This window comes from Hemitrygon akajei, chromosome 4 (genome assembly GCF_048418815.1).
Source record: "Hemitrygon akajei chromosome 4, sHemAka1.3, whole genome shotgun sequence".
In the NCBI taxonomy this organism is placed as follows: Eukaryota; Metazoa; Chordata; class Chondrichthyes; order Myliobatiformes; family Dasyatidae; genus Hemitrygon; species Hemitrygon akajei.
This window is the reverse complement of record NC_133127.1, coordinates 182,649,064-182,668,934: the sequence shown is the minus strand read 5'-3', so window position 1 is coordinate 182,668,934 and position 19,871 is coordinate 182,649,064.

The window sequence follows — 19,871 nt, the reverse complement described above, 5'->3', positions numbered from 1 at the left end:
TACAAGGCACATTTGACTCACATCTGTCACAATAAGGAAAGATCACACATTAGAGACATCCATCTACTGAAAGGGTACACAAACGGACCAGGAATTGAACTACCACAGCGACTACCCAACCTGCCACAAGAAAAGTTGCTATTGCACCTTATTTAAGACAGCACAAACTCGCTGCAGCACCATTGAACTTCAGGCAGGAGAAGAGAAGCACTTATTCAAAGTACTCCAGGACAACAGTCAGCCACAGAATTTCATCAGGAGGTGCTTACTGAGGAGAAAAGGTCATACAGACTTTACTCAACGTGCAACCTTCCCCTACATCAAAAGTATATCAGAAGTAACAGCAATAACAGAAATCACAATCAAAGGTTCATAAAAGTTTCAAAGTTCAAATGTCACAATCACTCTCAAACCAACAGGGGTTTTAAGGAAACTTTTCTCAAGAACCAATCTTCCAGTAAAGACAACTGACAAAAGCAATGTGGTGTGCAGGGTCACCTGTGGAGACTGCAACAAGAGCTACATTGGCCAGACAGGACATAAACTCTCAACTCACCTACAGAAACATAAATTAACTGTACAGAGACATGATCCACTGTCATTGATCTCGGTACATGAAGAAGATCATATACCAAGATTTGACAGTGTGGAGGATCAGAGGGATCTTGGGGTCCAAGTCCATAGGACGCTCAAAGCAACTGTGCAGTTTGACTGTGTGGTTAAGAAGGCATATGGTGCATTGGCCTTCATCAATCGTGCGATTGAGTTTAGGAGCCGAGAGGTAATGTTGCAACTATATAGGAACCCTGGTCCGGCCCCACTTGGAATACTATGCTCAGTTCTGGTCGCCTCACTACAGGAACGATGTGGAAACCATAGAAAAGTTGCAGAGGAGATTTACAAGGATGTTGCCTGGATTGGAGAGCGTGCCTTATGAGAATAGGTGGAGTGAACTTGGCCTTTTCTCCTTGGAGCGACGGAGGATGAGAGGTGACCTGATAGAGGTGTATAAGATGATGGGAGGCAATGATCATGTGGATAATCAGAGGCTTTTTCCCAGGGCTGAAATGGCTAACATGAGAGCGCACAGCTTGGAAGTAGGTACAGAGAAGATGTCAGGGGTAAGATTTTTATACAGAGAGTGGTGAGTGCGTGGAATGGGCTGGGTAATGCTAGGTAGTTGCTAAGGTAAGGACATTTTGGCACAGCTTTGTGGGCCGAAGGGCTGTACTGTGCTGTAGGTTTTCTATGTTTCTATGGTTCTATGACACCACTTTAAGACACTGCAGAGGTTCTGGCACAAGCAAACACGAAGCAGGCATGAGGATTTTTAGAATCGTGGTTCTCCTTTAATAACTCCATTAATCACATTGAAATAGATGCCATCTACAAACCCCTAAGAGCCAAGAAACATGAGCCAATAGAATTCAAAGGTCAACTGAAGGGGTAGCCAATCAGGACCGAGGCAAGCGAATGGAGTACTATATGAACACAAACAATCCCAGAGAGAAACACCAACAACTGAGGATGTCACCTTGAGTGGAGATGAAATGTCTACAAGTTAATTACCAAGCTCGGGAAACATCACAACAGTAAGCAAGGCTCATATAGCACATATGAGATAGTGAGCACATACAAGATATCAGTAAAATAAAGTCACACAAAAAATACAAGACCCAAGACCCTGAGTCCATGCGCGTTGCAGCAGTCTGTAGTTAAACACAAGATGGCTTGTCCTCTGGGATGCAGCACCAACTCCAGCTTGGACACCGCTCAACGCCACCCATGGCACTCCAGTGGAGCACATCAACTCCAACACCTCTCCTCTGGGCAGCTGTAAACAGGCGACAACACAGCTTGAGATTACACAGTTCCACATCCACTACATCCAGGCTTTTCAATACTTGGTAGCTTTCAACAATATCCACCCTCATTTTTATAAACCCCAACGAGCACAGGCCCAGATCCAAAAGGTTAGATTTTTTTTTTTGGTTTATTCCTTGAATGTTGGATGCTTTCGGTGAAATGCAAGTGAATCAGAGAAATGCACCACAGTGTAATGATCCTCTCAGTGTAGCCCATATCCTCTGAATTTTATAAAAACAATGACATCACGATAGGCAAGCTGTGGAACTGATTGGATTCATTCCCATTCAGTCAAATTTGGTAACTACAATTTTGCATTTTTACATAAATTATCCTGCTTATACTGCAGGAAGTTACAGTAGCTTATTTTTCCTCTATTCTTCTCTAAAGTGTCTTACTTGATATACAGTAAAGACAAAGATAATGAAAATATTAGGTTTATTTGTCACATGTACAGTACTGTACTAAATTCTTGGGCACCCTAGTTTTTTTTTATATGGTTTCAGATAGCATAGCTCCACAGAGCCCTGATTTCAACATCATCAACCCTCCCTGGGATTACCTGGGGAGACAGACGCAGGCGAGACAGCTAAAGTCTGCAGAAGAACTGTGGCAAGTTTTCCAAGATACTTGGAACGAGCTAGCAGCTGACTGTACTTAAGAGAACAGTTGCAGTTTTAAAGGCAAAGGGTGGTTCAATAATTCCATTTACTATCAAAGAATGTATACAGTGTACAACCTGAAATTCTTACTCTTCGCAAACATCCACAAAAACAGAAGAGAACCCCAAAGAATGAATGACAGAAAAATGTTGGAACCCCAAAGCCCCCTCTCCTCCTTCCCATGCCCAACCAGCAGCAAAGTATCAACTCTCCCCCCTCACCAACATATTTCAGCAGGAAGCATCAGTACCCACCACCCACCAAGCAAACAATAGCAAAGCCCCCCAAGAGAGACCATGATCTGCAGATGTCCACCCAACAATTTGACATGTCACAGGCTCTCTCTCTCTCTCTCTCTCTCTCTCTCTCTCTCTCTCTCTCTCTCTCTCTCTCTCTCTCTCTCTCACTAACAAGGGACTGGAAGGTGTCATCCATTCCACAGGAGAAGGGAGACCAACAAAAATAAAAGAGCTCACTGTTATGATGTTACAGTCTACTGCATCACTTTTATTCCATTTCTCTGACTCAAGAATTGGCAGCAAACTCTCCACCACCATCAATAGAAAGAGTGAGAGTGAGAGAGAGAGAAAGTGAGAGTAAGAGAAAGTGAAAGAGTGAGAGAGAGAGTGAGTGAGAGGGGGAGAGAGAGTAAGAGTGAGAGAGAGAGAAAGTGAGAGTGAGTGAGAGAGAGAGAGTGAGTGAGAGGGGGAGAGAGATAGTAAGAGTGAGAGAGAGAGTGAGAGAGAGAGTGAGAGAGAGAAAGTGAGAGTAAGAGTGAGTGAGTGACTGAGAGGGGAGAGAGAGAGTGAGAGTAAGAGTGAGAGTGAGAAAGAGAGAAATTGAGAGTAAGAGTGAGAGAGAGAGTGAGTGAGAGGGGGAGAGAGTGAGTGAGAGAGTGAGAGTAAGAGTTAGAGAGAGTGAGAGAGAGAGAGAGAGAGAGAGAGAGAGAGAGAGAGAGAGAGAGAGAGAGAGAGAGAGAGAGAGAGATCACCTGAGTACAGAGGCCTCCGATAGCTGCATCCACTGTTGCGAAGTTGTGTTCTCCCGCGATGCCTCAGTCACCAACACCGTTATAGAATCAATTCATCTGCGGGGCCTCACCCTGAAGGCGCCTGTCTTCCAGGCCACATCCTGGGGATATCAAAAACATCCCGTCAGTGAGCTCCAAGAGCAGGAACTGCCACCATAACGAACCACAGTTTGAGTGCAGCTGTAGATCACAGACTCTGAAAGAACCCCATCCACCCTGAAAATTAAAAAGAGGCACTAAAGAGAAGAAATGATGGTGCTTCACAAAAAGAGAAGCTGTCCTCTGGCAACACCTTAGTTTCGCCCAATATTTGATCACCGAGTACTGCAATATATTAAAATTACCACAGAACTGTCCAAAAGTCTTAGACACCTTAGCTATATATATGTGCCTAAGACTTTTGTATATTTGTATTTGTATATAGAAAGCCTTGGGATTCGCTTTAATCCTACTTGCCAAAGACTTTTTATGGGCCCTCCTGGCTTTCCTAATTCCCTTCTTGAGTTCTTTTCTGGCTTCCTTATGATCCTTAGGGACTTTGTTTCATTTTAGATATTACATACATTTCCTTTTTGCTTCTTGACTACGTTTCTTGCCATCCAAGTTTTCCCTGACCTTGTCATCCTTATCCTGCTTATTGGAACGTGCCTGTCCTGTACTCTGCGCAGTTGGGCTTTAAACACCCTCCACATGTCAAATGTGGACTTGCCCAAAAGCAGCTGTTCCCAATTAATTCTCCATAGTTCCTGTCTAATATTGTCATAATTTGCTTTCCTCCAATTTAATATTCTCCTGCAAGTTCCATACTTATCTATAGCTAACATAAAATTTAAGGAGTTTGATTACTGTTCCCTGGCTGTTTATCAACTAAAATGTCAGTCATTTGGCCAGGCTCATTAAAGATTAAAAGATTAAAGATTAAAGATTAGTTTTATTTGTCACATGTACATTGAAACATACAGTAAATGATGTTGTTTGTGTCAAATCAAATCAGCGAGGCCTGTGTTAGGCAGCCCACAAGTGTCAGTGACATAGTATACTCACAACTCACTTACCCTCAATGCTAGATCCAGTAGGGCACCTTCTCTTGTTGGACTATCTACATATTGATTTAAATCAAGCCCTCATGGTTGTACCTAACAAATGTTGCTCCATACAAACCTCATGCACGAAGGGCAACTCAAGCCAATATTAGGGAATTTGAAGCCATTCGGGCACTCCTGAGGTTTTCATACCTTTCTCTAATCTGTATGCATAACTATTTCTCAATATCCCGGTGACTATTGGGGGTGTTATTGTACAATCCCATCAGAGTGATTACACCTTTCATTTATTTTGAGTTCTACCCATATAGACTCAGTGAATGAGCTCTCAATCTTGATGCCTCTGAAAGCAGCTGTGATACTGTCTATGATTAATAGTGCAACTCCCCCACGTCTCTCTTTTACCTCTTTCTCCAGCTTTTCTAAAATGTTGAAATGCCGGAACATTAAGTTCAACTTCAAGTTCTAGTTTAATAGTCATTCAACCATATAGCATCCCTCTGGGGCCAAGGTGCAAAAAACAGTACCAACAGTCACCACAACAAATAAGGCACATATAATATCAATAGCCGAAAAACATAGTCACAAAATATATACCCAAGTCCCTGAATGTCATGGCCTGTAGATTGATGGTGCATAGGATGTTGCCCTGGAGCCACATTTCTGCAAAACCTAGCGCACATCAGTGCTTGTCACACGCTAGTGCAGCCGCAAGTGAACGCAATCTTGTTTGCCTTCCACTGAGCAAACCCTGGAGAGCAGCACTGCTGGGCAGAGCCAGCTCCCAGGCAAGCGTGCCCGCCGCGCCTCTACTCTCTCCCACGCCGCCGCCATCACCTTCTCCCATGGGAAGCTGCGACAGGTGACCCCGCGGCAGGAGTGCCTGGTTGACGCAACAACCAAGGACACGCTGCTCTCCCGCCAAGGGTCTCACCAATGAACCGTTATCCCTCTCTCAATCAAGACTCTGTAATGGCCACAGGATCGTAGTTCCACGTATTGGTCCATGCTCTAAGTTTATTACCTTTCCGATAATACCCCAGCATTAAAATAAACAATTTGTCTGTTCCATTGGGTTTATTATTTGACAGGGCGAGGAGATGCTGTTAGTTTACTAGCACAAGAGTAACAGGTGGACTTTTAGTTTTCTATGTCTTTCTAAATGTACTCCATTTGCCTTCCTTTCACAGCATATATTCTCAAAGTGGAACTGACTGGATTTTAACTAATTTTATTTTAATACCAAGTATTAGTCTGGAGCAACAAACAGATTCTGTAAACCCCGTTACATTGTTCCCTATCTCTGTAACACTCTTCAGCACCTACACACATTCAAAGCACAGTAATCCCCTTCAGGACCTACACCCAAGTGGGCAGATTTGCACAGACTGGCGGGGGGTGGGTTGTAGGGGCTAGAGCAAGGGATGAGTTATTAACTTCAAACTTTCTGCATAATCATTCAAAGAGTTGAACAGCATGTGCATGTAACGAGAGCTGTATAACTCATCTCCTTCTACCTTAGGCCACGAACTTAACAATCACCCCTGCTGTGCACACTTTCTGGAGGTCCAAGATCCGCATGCTCCACGACCGCTGGACTAAGTAGGAGGGGGACTATGTTGAAAAATAAATGTGCCAGGTTTTCTAAAATTGATTCCTTCTACCTTAGGCCACGAATTTATCAATCATCCCTCGTAAATAAGGAGGGACATAAGAGGTTTTAGAGGTTGGGAAGGGTGTAAGGACTGGATGGGGGTTAAAGAGATAGGGAGAAAATAAATCAGCCATGATGGAATGGTGGGGCAGACAATGAGATAAATGGCCTAATTCAGCTCCTATGTCTTAAGCTCTTTAAAGGTAAAGCTGTAACAATAGAAAGGGACGGATATTTCTGGCTTCTCTGAACTGCATCAAATTTCATTTTCACGACTGAAGTGATTGGTTTCACTCAGAAGGCAACAAGTTAAGAATAGTCTGCTGCTTGGGTTAAGCCATTTGCTGCTCCCGGACTGCACGGTGTGGAGCTTTTATACGTTCCATGCTCCAGATGGCTGTAATTTGCCTATTCAGCTACCTTGACTGTTTTGATTTGTGAGACGTTTTGGGAATGAAACACATATGAACCAGATCCAACTCAAAGGGATTTCATTTTGCTGGCAAGGTTATAAAACAATTATCAGCAGTCAAAAGAGTAAAATAGCAAAATTCACAATTTACATAAATGGAAAGGGACTTGTAAATCCCTTTGAAGAGGAGGAGAATGCAAGATGGAGGGAAAGCACGGTGGTTAAACAGGGGCTAGGTCCGATAGATGGCAAACCAGAAGAGGTACTTTTAGAGATAGAATCAGAGTAATCACTTTTGGGCAGAAAAAGGTGCAAATGCAATTTAATGCCAAGTGCAGGTGCAAGGAATAAGTACTGTACAGTAGTACAAACAGTACTGCTTCAAAGGAGAATGAGCGAGAGTAACCTGGGCAACAGGAAATTAGCTTCCATGTGTTAGGAGGCAAGGTCATTGATCACTGCATGAGTCTCATGGTTAAGCTGCTGGACTAATAACCAGGGTCCTGCATCTTTGATACAGATTCCAGTTCAAATTCCAACATGTCTGCTGGGGAATTTAATTCTGAATCGAATAAATCTGGAAGTTAAGGAATGTGTGTAATGGTAACCCAATAGATTGTCATAAAATCCCACCTGGTTCTCTCATCTTCTTCAGGGGAGGAAAGTTGACCATCCTTACCTAGCTTGTTTGTAATTCTAGACCTATCAACGTGGTTAGCTCAGGGAAAGTAGCAATGGACAATTATCATTGGCATTGCCAACAACAACAGCAGGCCATGAACAAAACAAACAGGGGGAAATGGTCAGGTTGATTTCTTCACAGTTCTGTCCACAGTCTGGTTTTATACCAAAGCTACACAGTTCCCACAGGACATACACAGGGCAAATGGCTATTTCAGCTTGTCTCGTTATGGATCTTGGGGAAAGTGCATTGACCAGAACTGGAGGTGAGCTGTCTCTCCGAACTGTGCCGTGTCGCATGTAAGTGAGGAGGCAGGGACAGCTTCAGTTAAATGTCTCATGTGAATGACAGCACATCCTCTCCACCCCCATCAATCCACTTGCTCCCACACACACACACACATACACACACACGTGCATTCATATGCACACAAACATATGCGCTCACACGCACTCACGTAGAACCGCGTGCAGGTATAGATACATACTCACACAAACACATGCATATATGTGAGGGGCATACACATATACACACATGAACATGCACATACACAAGCATACACACACACACAGAGTACAGTGGTAATATCAGTCTATTTCATTTCATTAGTTGTCCTGCGATGGGCCTAAAAGCCACAATTATCTGATTACGAGTTTGTGAAAAAGTCAGGAGCTCATTGCACCACTGTAGCATATGTTCTACTTCAGTAATATCAGATTGTACTTCATAGTGAATCACTTATGAAAAACTTTGAAAAAATTGCACACGGTACACAGCAAGATCCCACAATCAGTAACGAGACAAATGGCCAGTCATCTTCTTATTTGATGCCAACACCAAGTGATAAACCTCGGGCACAATGCCAGGGAAAGTCTGAATTAGTCTCTCTCAAACTGTAGGCAGATAGTTTTAATATCTCACCCTGAAGACGATGGCTCGAAAGAGACACCACTGCTTTCATGAGGAATTGAAGGGTCAGGTTAGATTCAGGACAGTCTGCTCAAAAGGGGACCTAAGACACCGCAGGTGCCAGAAACTGGAGCAAAATGGATGCCACGGTAGAGCAACACTGTTACAGCAAAGTTCATTGCTGGTGCCATTCTCTAAGGAGTCTCTGTTCACCCTCACCATTTTCTCCGACAGCTCCAGTTTCCTCCCAAAATCCAAAGACATACCGAGTAGGTTAATTGGTCATCATAAATTGTCCCATGATTAGGTTAGGGTTAATAGGGGTTGTGGGGTTGCCGGGGCAGTGAAGGGCCGGAAGGAACTTCTCTGCTTTGTGTCGCTAAATAAATAAAAATCAAACTGCTGGGGGAGCTCAGCGGATCAGGCAGCATCTGTGAAGGGAAACGGACAGTCGCCATTTTGGGCTGAGACCCTTCATCAAGATCAAAAGTGTAAAGGGCTGAGGGAAAGCATAAAGAAGTGAGGGGAAGGGGTGGGGCAAGAGCTGGCCTTGATGGGTAGATCCATTTGAGGAACGTTGATTGGCAAATGCAGTTAAATTGTTCCAGCTTGGAGAGAAAATCTTCATCACTGAAGTAAGCTGCCTAGAATCTGCAAATCTTTCTTTCTAATTTCCGAACACAACAGATTCTGCTGATGCTTAAAATCCAAAGTAACGCACACAAACATCCTACCAACGACCGTATCTCTATTCACCCATCCCCTCCCCCCACCACCCCTCCATTTTCCGCAGGGATCGCACCCTCAGCAATTCCTTCGTCCATTCACCCCTCCACACTTCGCCTTCGAATCTGCTAGGGACATCTATTGTGTCCGGTGCTCCCAGTGCAGCCCCCTCCACATTGCTGAGACCCTTCGGAGACTGAGGAACCACTTCATCGAGCACCCTTGCTCCATCCCCCAAAAGCGGGACTTCCTGGTGGCCAAACATTTTAATTCTGATTCCCATTCCCATTCCAATATGTCAGTCCATTGCCCCCTCCTGTGCCACGATGAGGGCACCCGCAGGGTGGAGGAGCAACACCTTATGTTCTGCATGGGTAGCCTCCAACCTAATGGCACGAATATCGATTTCTCCTTCTGTTAAAAACAAATCCCTCCCCTTCTCCTCTTCTAGTCCCCACTCTGGCCCTTTACCTCTTCTCACCTGTCTATCGCTTTCTCCTGGATCCCCTCCTCCTTCCCTTTCTCCTATGGTCCAGTCTCCTCTCCTATCAGATTCCTTCCTCTCCAGCCTCTTTCTCATCCATCTGGCTTTACCTAGCACCTTCTAGCTATCCTTCTTCCTCTCCCCCTACCTTTTAATTCTGGCATCTTCTCCCTTCCTTTCCAGTCCTGATGAGGGGTCCCAACTGTAAATGCTGACTCCATATCCCCTTCTAATTTCGGCCTGCAGAAAATTCAGGTTTCTCATATGACATCCACAAACTGAGGAGTAAAGAAATAATACATTTCTACTAATGTTCCAAGGAATGAATGGACTTCACAACACTGCAAACCATCAAACACACTTGCAGGTGTTCATCTGAGCATTGCACGATATTATGTCATGGGATGAAATGTAATCTGAAGTGGACTGTGTTGGTTACCTAATGCTTTTAATTTCATCTTGAGTCGGATAGTACTTTTGCTACACTACCATGAAAGATCTATCAGTGCGACCATCTGTAAAGTTCAAATTGAAATTGAAAGCAGGCTTTGAGAGACCCTCTAGCATAACAACAAGGTGCCTGCCTGGCTGCCTGATTACACCACAGCGTGGGGAAATGAGTGACACCATGGGATCAAATGCTTTCTAATTCTGGAGCTTGGATGTGAAAACGCCGCAGACATAAAAGGCTAGAAATTGGTCTGTGGTGCACCCAGCCCAGCAGGGCTTGGGTTCTATTGATGAATAAGATGAGAGTCCTACCATGGGTCTAACTGGTCACTTATCTTGCTGTGGTCAGTGAGATCTTGTTAAGTATAAATTAGAGAATGAATGATCCCCTTTTTGTGACATTTATCAATAACAAATGGAAATTATTGCAAGGGCATAGCTTTCAAAAGTAAGTGGGATCAGCTAATAGTTTAGTATTGTCTCATGCACCAAGATACAATGACTAACTTTTGCTTGTGTGCCATCCAGACAGATCATTCCATTCAGAAGTACACTGACATAGTAAACAATGGAATGCAGGATATTTTGTAGCTGTTTCACTGAAAGTGCAGTGCAGGTAGACAAATAAAGCACAAGGTCCACGGTGGCGTAGATTGGGAGATCAATAGTGCATCTTTAAGCACGTAAGAGGTCCATTCAAGAGTCTTACAATAATGGAATAGAAGCTGTCCTTGAGCGTGGTGGCACGTGCTTTCAAGCATTTGTATCTTCTACCCAATAGGAGAGGGGGAGAAGAGGGAATGATTAGGGTGGGAGGAGTCCTTGACTGCGGTGGCTGCTTTCCCAAGACAGCAGAAACTGCGGAGTAAGCTGAAAGGAGGCAGATTGGCATGGTTGTTGGTGAGAAATCCATTTTATGAAACTATAGGGTGCAGTCATCATAAGCCTCACAGCAACAACAGCCCACCTCACTCCAAACTTCTCCCACGATGCTAGTGAGGTATGAGGAACAGCCGCCAACCTTTGCATGGTGATTCAAACACCGGAACCTGAGTGTAGACTTAAAGACATCCTCACATCAAGTAGTACTCTAGCTACTTGGTAGGTCTTAACAATAACATTACATGCATATTTGACATGGTTAATGTTCCAAAGAGTTTCTCAGGAATGATTCTCAAATAAAGGGCATGTCAGATTGGGCTGTAGAATTATAATTTTTTTTCTTATACTTTAACCTTCTGATGCTTGTTTGTATTTTTATATCATCACCTCTATACATGTGATTGATCAGTGAGTATTTCAATGGTTGCCTCTGGAGACTTCTTGAACTTCTATTACTCGAACCTGGCTATCAGATTGGTTAATGTTATCAATGGAATTTCTGTTATTATTGTAAGAAGACCATATTAATTTGAGTCTTTCTCTTTCCTCCTTTCTTTCCTGCTCTTCTCTTTGTCTGTCTTGCTCTGTCTTTGTTCTCTCTCCCCACGTTTCTTCTCCCTTTGTCTTCTTTGCTCCTGTAACACTCAATAAAATGATCGTAAGCGACAATTTAATGCCTCATTCTTGAGATAAGATTTGGTTAACAAAAGGGCGTGCTCTTAGAGGCCAAGGGCAGGTGAGGTGCTGGAGAGGCGCACAGAGGGAATTCCAGTGTTGAGCATTCAGCAACTGGAGGTGAGCAAGAAATCAAAGGTTAGTGCGTTCCGTATATCTCAAGTTTAGCGGCAGTGAAGATGGAATCAAAAGGCAATGAAGAGATGTGAGAAGAGAATTGTAAAATCAGATCATAGGAAAAGGTACTTGGGAAGCTGAAAGGTCCGAAGTTGGATAAGCCACCTGGACCAAATAGACCACACCCTAGGGTTCTGAAAGAGGTCACTGAAGAGATTACAGACCCATTAGTGCTGATCTTTCAAGAATCACGAGATTCTGGAATGGTTCCACAAGAGTGGAAAATTGCAAATGACAGTCCACTCTTTAAGAAAGAGAAAGGCAAAAGATAGGAAATTATACACAAGTTAGCCTGACTTCAGTGGTTGGTAGGATGTTAGAGGCCAAGTAACTGAGTATATTTAAAGGAGAGGTTGATAGGTTCTTGATTAGTAAGGGTGAGAAAGGTTATGTGGAAAAGGCAGAGGAATGGGATTGAGCAGGATAATAAATTATCCATGGTGGAGAAGACACGATGGTCCAATTGGCCTAATTCTGATCCCATGTCTTATGGTCCTATGGTCATAGCCAAACATGGGGATGATTGTTAATGGACGAGTGTTTAGAAGCATTGACCACTGGGGCAAGAACTTCCACTGAATTCTTCAATCATTCAAATATAGAAAAAGTTAAGTTTTTAAAAAACCAAAAATCAGTAATAGCCCTTACGAAACTAACGAATTGGCATAAGAATCATTCTTATTTATCAATAACTTCAGGGAAAGAAATCTGCCATTTTCCTTGCTCCGGTTGTATGTGACGTCAGAACCATCATTATGGTTAACTCTCATCTGCCTTCCGAAATAAAGTAGCAAGCCATTCCTTTTAGGAAGGAGTGTGGGCAGCTCATGGATCCAATTATGTTGTGTTGTCTTCTTGACAAACAGCCAGAGTTCTGGACTATTGACCTGGCAACACAAGTTCAAGCCCCACTTTAGCAGTTCGGGAAATTAAATTGATCTAATTAAATAAATCTGAGATTTAAACAACACAAGGCAACCTTAGTAGCAGCAACAATAAAACTTCCAAATTGTTGTGAAGGCCCACTTGGCTCACAAAATTCATTTGAAGGAAGTAATTTGTCTTCCTGACCCACTCTGGGTAAGGAAATCACTTTTCTTACCTCATGCCCAAAACTATGGGAGAGTGAGTCTGCGAGTCTACTAGGAAAGTCAGAGGCCCGATGTCTGCAAATCCACAAACTCACTGGAGGGTGGAGGACCGGAGGGAACCTGTCCTGGAGTTGGAGACCCACTCCTGATAAAGGTCAATAATGACATATCTTCATTATTCTTCTCCATTGATGCTGACTGACCTGCTAAGTTTCTTCAGCATTTTGCATGTATTACTCTGAAGGTTGAGGTGTGTCTGTATATGTGTGTGGGCGGATGGATGTGTGAGAAGAAGGAAAGGGGCTTGCTTTGCATTTGAAGTTTTGTTTATGTTGTTGTTGTTGTTTGTGTTGTTCTGCTGAACATTGCAGGCATGCTGTGTTGGCACTGGAATGTGTGGTGACACTTGCGGGCTGCCCCCAGCACATCATTAGATTGTGTAGGTTGTTAACGCAGATGATGGATTTCACTGTATCTTTCAATATACATGAGATAAATAAATGAAATTGAATCTCTAGCCAAAACATGACTCAAGACCCAAAACGTCATTACTCGTATCTGCCCTTTCAGCTCATCGGCAAGTAGGGATGAGCAATAAATGTCAAACTTTCCAGTGATGGCCACGTCCAAAGAGCAGGTATTTGAGATACAAAATAAGGGTCCAACATTACTGTTAGAAATAAAACAACTGCAATCTGGTGCAGTACTCAGAATGAAACAGAGTGGGCAATCCACGAGAAGTTCATTACAGTACAGGCCCTTCGGCCCACGATGTTATGCTGACCTTTTAACCTACTCTAAGATCAATCTAACCCCTCCCTCCCAAATAATCCTCCATTTTTCTATCATCCATGTGCTTTAATAAGAATCTCTTAAATATCCTTAATGTATCTGCCCAGGAAGCGCGTTCAATGCACATATCATTCTCTGTGTGATAAGGGGATAGCTTTGGCATCCCTCTTATGCGTTACTCCAATCACCTTAAATTATGCCCTGTGATAGTAGACATTTCTGCAGTGGAGAAAATAATTCCCTGGCTGTCAATTCTATCTATATCTCTTATTATAAACACAAGAGATTCTGCAGATGGTGGAAATCCAGAGTAACTCGCTCAAAATGCTGGAGAAACTTTGAAGGTCAGGCTGTATCAATGGAGAGGATTAAACTGTCAATACTTTGGACCAAGACCTCTCATTATTCCTGAAGAAGGATCTCGGCCCAAAACATCGACTGTTTTTTACTATCCATAAATTCTGCCTGAACTGCTGAATTCCTACAGCATGTTGTATATATTCTGTATATATTTTGTATATAATACCATGTGATGTAGTAGCAGAATTAGGCCATTTGGCCCATTGAGTCTGCTCTGCCATTTCATCAAGGCTGATCCAATTTTCCGCTCAGCCCCAATCTCCTGCCTTCTCCCCATATTACTTTATGCCTTGACCAATTAAGAATCTATCAACCTCTGCCTTAAATATACATAAAGACTTGGCCTCCACAGCTGCCTGGGGCAAAAAATTCCACAGATTAGCCACTCCCTGGATAAAGAAATTCCTCCTCATCTCCATTTTTAAAGGACGCCCCTCTATTCTGAGCCTGTGTCCTCTGGTGTTAGACTTGCCCACCATAGAAAACATCCTCTCCTCATCCACTCCATCAAGGCTTTTCACCATGCAATAGGTTTCAATAAGGTCACCTCTCATTCTTCTGAATTCCAGTGAATACAGGCACAGGGCCATCAAACGCTTTTTATATGACAAGCCATTCAATCCTGGAATCATTTTTGTGAACCTCCTTTGAACCCTCTCCAGTTTCAGCACATCCTTTCTAAGATAACGGACCCAGAATTGCTCACATTACTCCAAGTGAGACGTCGTAAGTGCTTTGTAAAGTCTCGACATTACATCCTTGCTTTTATATTCTAGTCTTCATGAAATGAATCTTAACATTACATTTGCCTTCCTCACGACAGACTCAATTTGCAAATTAGCCTTTAGGTATTGCTGCACAAGGTCTCCTAAGTCCCTTTGTACCTCAGTTTTTTTGTATTTTCTCAACATTTAGAAAATAGTCAACCCTTTCATTTCTTCTACCAAAATGCGTGACCATACACTTCCCAACACTGTATTGCATCTGTCCATTCTCCTAATTGCCTCTGTAGCCTCTCTACTTCTTCAAAACTACCTGCACCTCCACCTATCTTCATATCATCTACAAAGAGCCAGAAAAGGCCCCCCCTTTATTCCCACTCTTTGCTTCCTGCCAATCAGCCACTGCTATAATGCTATCCATGCTATAATCTTTCCTGTAATAACGTGGGCTCATAGCTAGTTAAGCAGCCTCATGTGTGGCACATTGCCAAAGGCCTTCTGAAAATCCAAGTACACAACAACAACCGATTCTTCATTGTCTCCCCTGCTTGTTATTTCTCCACAGAATTCCAACAGATTTCTCAGGCAAGATTTTCCCTTGAGGAAACCATGCTGATTACAGCCTATTTTATCATGTATCTCCAAGTACCCTGAGACTTCACCCTTAATGATCGACTCCAACATCTTCCCAACCACTGAGATCAGACTAATTGGTCTATCGTTTCTTTTGCCTCCCTTCTTGAAGACTGGAGTGACAGTTGCAATTTTACAGTCTTCCTGAACCATTCCAGAATCTAGTGATTCTTGAAAGATGCCGCCACAATCTCTTAAGCCACCTCTTTCAGAACTCTAGGGTGTACACCATCTTGTCCAGGTAACTTAACTACCTTCAGACCTTTCAGCTTTCCAAGAACCTTCTCTCTAGTTATGGTAACCTCACACACTTCATGATCTGTGACACCTGGAGCTTCCACCACACTGCCTGTACCTTCCATTGTAAAGAGTGATGTAAACTTTTTATTCAGTTTGTCTGTCATTTTGTTGTCTCCCATTACTACCCCTCCAACATCAATTTCGAGCAGTCCAATATCCACTCTTGTCTCTCTTTCACATTTTATGTATCTGAAGAAACTTTTGGTATCCTCTTTAATATTATTGGCTAGTTTACTTTTGCATTCCATCTTTATCTTCTTAATGACTTTTTAGTTGCCTTCTGTTCGTTTTTCAAAGCTTTCCAATCCTCTAACTTTCCACTAATATTTGCTCTATCACATGCCTTCTCTTTTTTGTTGGCTTTGAGTTCTCTTGTTTGCCACGGTTGTGTCATCTTTCCTGTAGAATACTTCTTCCTCTTTGGGATGGATATATCCTGTGCCTTCCAAATTACTTCCAGAAATTCCAGCCATTACTGGTCTGCCATCATCCCTGTTCTTTTCCAATCTAATATGTAATGTGGCCCATTCCATCGTAGCAGCGTCTACGGGTGCTACTTTCATATTTAAACATATTTTTAATGATCGCAAGATCCTGCTATACATTAAGATCTTAAAGTATTGCAGGTCTTCCTCATCAGCGGATTGTTTGCTGGTGGCGTAAATGAAGGAGATGCGCTACATGCTGCTGCCTGGGTCAAAGGAGGTGTACAGTCTACTAGTGAGAGACTGTCTTGGTCCCTTTTGTTGTGATTGCAAGACCCTTTTGGACATAGGTAACATGGAAAGCTGCGAGTCTGATTTACTGATGTATTGGCAGAGAGCGGGGGAGCAGTGTGGCCTCGATTGTAGTGAGGTCTGTTTCCAGCCGCCAGGAGACAGGGAGAGAGGTGTCGGGGCCTGTGCGCTCTACAAGGGGTAGCGTGGCGCGGCGTCCAGCCTGGAGTCGGTGCTGGCCCACCACCACCAACCCCCCCCCCCCCACCACCAGAGTTCGCTCGGCAGAAGACATGCTCTGTTGTGGTCATCTGCAGGTTTTGGCAGCATTGAATGGCTTGAGTTTGGACTCTTTCATTCACTGGCTGTATCTTTCTATCTGATACGTGCTATATGTGTTTTGTGCTGTGTATGACTGTTGGTACTATGTTTTGCAATTTGGCCCTGGAGTAACACTGTCTCATTTGGCTGTATTCATAAGTATTCATGTTTGGTTGAATGACAATTGAACTTGAATGGAATTGAATATCATCCTGCAAACCTGTACCAAGTGACGTCTCATTCTCCTTCGCTCCAAAGTGGCTTTTTTGCTCTTAACACAACAACTTAATTACTATCAAAACTGTAGTATATTTTTAAAGGTGAAAATCAGTTCCCTTGCAGTAACTTAAACTCAGTTGTGATCCAAATTGCCTTAAGGATCAAGAAAGTGAACTTCCTGTGGCTGAGGTCTCCTCTGCTTACAGCAATAATCTGCTTCCTCAGTTGCCTGCTGCCGCATTGTGTGCAGTTACACAGACTAATTCTTTTGACAATGCCACCTTCCACTGATTGCTTTAATGGTTAATTCAGTCGGCAGCTCGACTGAGAGTAGACTCCGAGCTTTGTGACTGGCTTATATTGACCCAAAGAAAGGCTCATTCATGTTTCAATTTTTTTTTCACCCAGGAAGCAAGTTCATTATCCACTTAATAACATGGAAGATAAAAATAGGTTCCGGCATCTTTGTAATATTGCAATGATCTGCAGACCAGATGTGAATAATCAGGTAAAACATATGTACGGTATTGTAATCTGCTCATTCTTGTTGGCTCAATAATTTACTGTTCCATTAACATTTCTAATTGACTTGAATTAAATCATTGGCACTGACTCATTTAGTGTTAACAATCACTTGACTCATTTGCCTACCAGCATATCAGAAGACTATTTCAAGGGCGAAAGACCAATTTGATAAAGTGAAAGCTCATATATCCTCAGTGGCCACTTTATTAGGTACCTCCTGTACTTAATAAAGTAGCCACTGTTTGTGGTCTTCTGCAGCTAAAGCCCATCCACTTCAAGGTTCGATGTGCATTCAGAGATGCTCTTCTGCACACCACCATTGTCGTGCATGATTATTTCAGTCACTGACACCTTCCTATCCGCTTAAACCGGTCTCTGACCTCTCTCATTAACAAGGCGTTTTCACCCACAGAACTGCCGCTCACTGGATATACTGTTGTTCATCGCACCATTCTCTGTAAACTCTAGAGACTATTGTGCGTGAAAATCCCAGGAGGTCAGCAGTTTCTGAGATACTCAAACCACCCCATCTGGCACCAACAATCATCCCACAGTCAAAGTCACTTAGATCACATCTCTTCCCCATTCTGATGTTTCATCTGAAAAACATCTGAACCTCTTGACCACATCTGCATGGTTTTCAGCACTGAGTTGCTGCCACATGATTGGCTGAATAGATATTTGCATTAATGAGCAGGTGTGTAAGTGTACCTAATAAAGTGGCCACTGAATGTATATAGATCCATTGGCATATGAATTCATAACTGATTTAAGCAATGAAGAAATCTAACTCATGCGATGGGATATAAATTAGAAATTCCATCATAGTATGGACTTCACTTAAAATGGTTTACAAGGATATAGCACAACAACCTTAAAATGCATTTTTGTGACTAAGGATACATATTTGAAATGTGTGATCTGGTTACATGAAAGGAATACAGCAGCCAACTTGCTTCCTGCCAGAAACAGTGAGGCAGTCATAGTTAAATGACTAATGATAGTGGTGTGTGCTGAGGTATAGTTACTGTACAGAACACCTGGAATAATTCTCCTACTTTTGTTGTCACAATAGATCTAATGCATCTACCAGAGAACAATGGTATAACAGCTTACCTGCAGAATGGCAATATCAACAATGCAGCACCAACGAAGATCCGCACTTAAAGTTCTGAACCAACAGTTGTGGACATAACCTTGACAGCACAGACCACCAGGCTCAAGGGCAGTTGTCACTCTCTTGAATAGTCCTCTCATATGCTACAAGGTGAAACTGTGAATACATGTACTTGTGGATATGACAGTAAACTCAACTTGACTCAACTTTCCACTGCCTCAAGAAAGAGGTCAACGTAATTAAGGACCAGTCCCACACTGGCCATTGCCTCTTCTCCCCTCACCTGTTGGGCAGATGATACCAACAGCTGAGAGAATGAATCTTCAGACCCAAGAAAAGCTTCTATCACACTGTTATAAGAATCCCTGCCGCATCGCACTCGAAGTGTCACCAGTTAATTTGCTCTGCACCCTACAATATTTAATTCATGCACTTTGTTTATTTATGCATAATTCATTTGTAGATGTTATGCTTATTTACCTAAGTTATTGTGTGCTATGTTTACTACTGTGCTTTACACCCTGCTCCAGAGAAATGTTGTCTCATTTGACGGTATACATGTATGTAGTTCAATGACAATAAACTTGACTTAACTTGACTCGAAGGGACTCTGACATGCTGAAAGACAAACTCTGATCTCCCTGTCTACCTCATCGTGGCCCTTGCACTTTACTTATTTACCTGCCTTGCTAAGATGTATCCACATTAATTCGTGAGGGTTAAAAGAGATATGCCAAATTTCTTTAACCTCTTGAGAAAGTACAACTCACAGGGTGCATGTTGAAATAGGCTGAGAAATGGCAGATGGAACTTTACACTGGTAAGTAAGAGGTGATGGATTCTGGGAACTTATGGACTAGGACACATACTATGAAAGGTATGGTTCCAGGGAATATTGAGGAAAAGAGCATGAGTCCAAAGATTCTCGCAGATGGCAAAACAAGTAGATAATGTGGTTAGGAAGGCATAACAGATGTTTGTTTTCATTAGCTGGGACACTGAATACAAGGGAAGTGTGGTTATGCTCCAACTTTACAAAACATTGGTCAGATCTCAACTGGGGTACTGTGTGCAGTTCTGATCGCCACATTATAGGAAAGCTGTGAAAGCACTGGAGAGGATGCAGAGGAGATTCGCCAAGATGGTTGCATAGGATAAAGTGTTTTAGTGATCAGAAGACATAGTAGAAAATCAAACTCAACACGAGTAATTGCACCACTAGAGGATAGATCTAATTTCCTGAGAGGTGAGGAAATTAAGGGGGTATGACTGAAGTAATTCAAACTATGAGGGGCAGAGATAGGGTTGACCACAGGAATTGTTTCCCCTTCCTAAAAGTGAATAAAACTAAAGTGAGTAATCATTGCAAATCGTGTCTTACTAACTTGATTGAGTTTTTAAGGAAATGACGAGGGTGATTGAT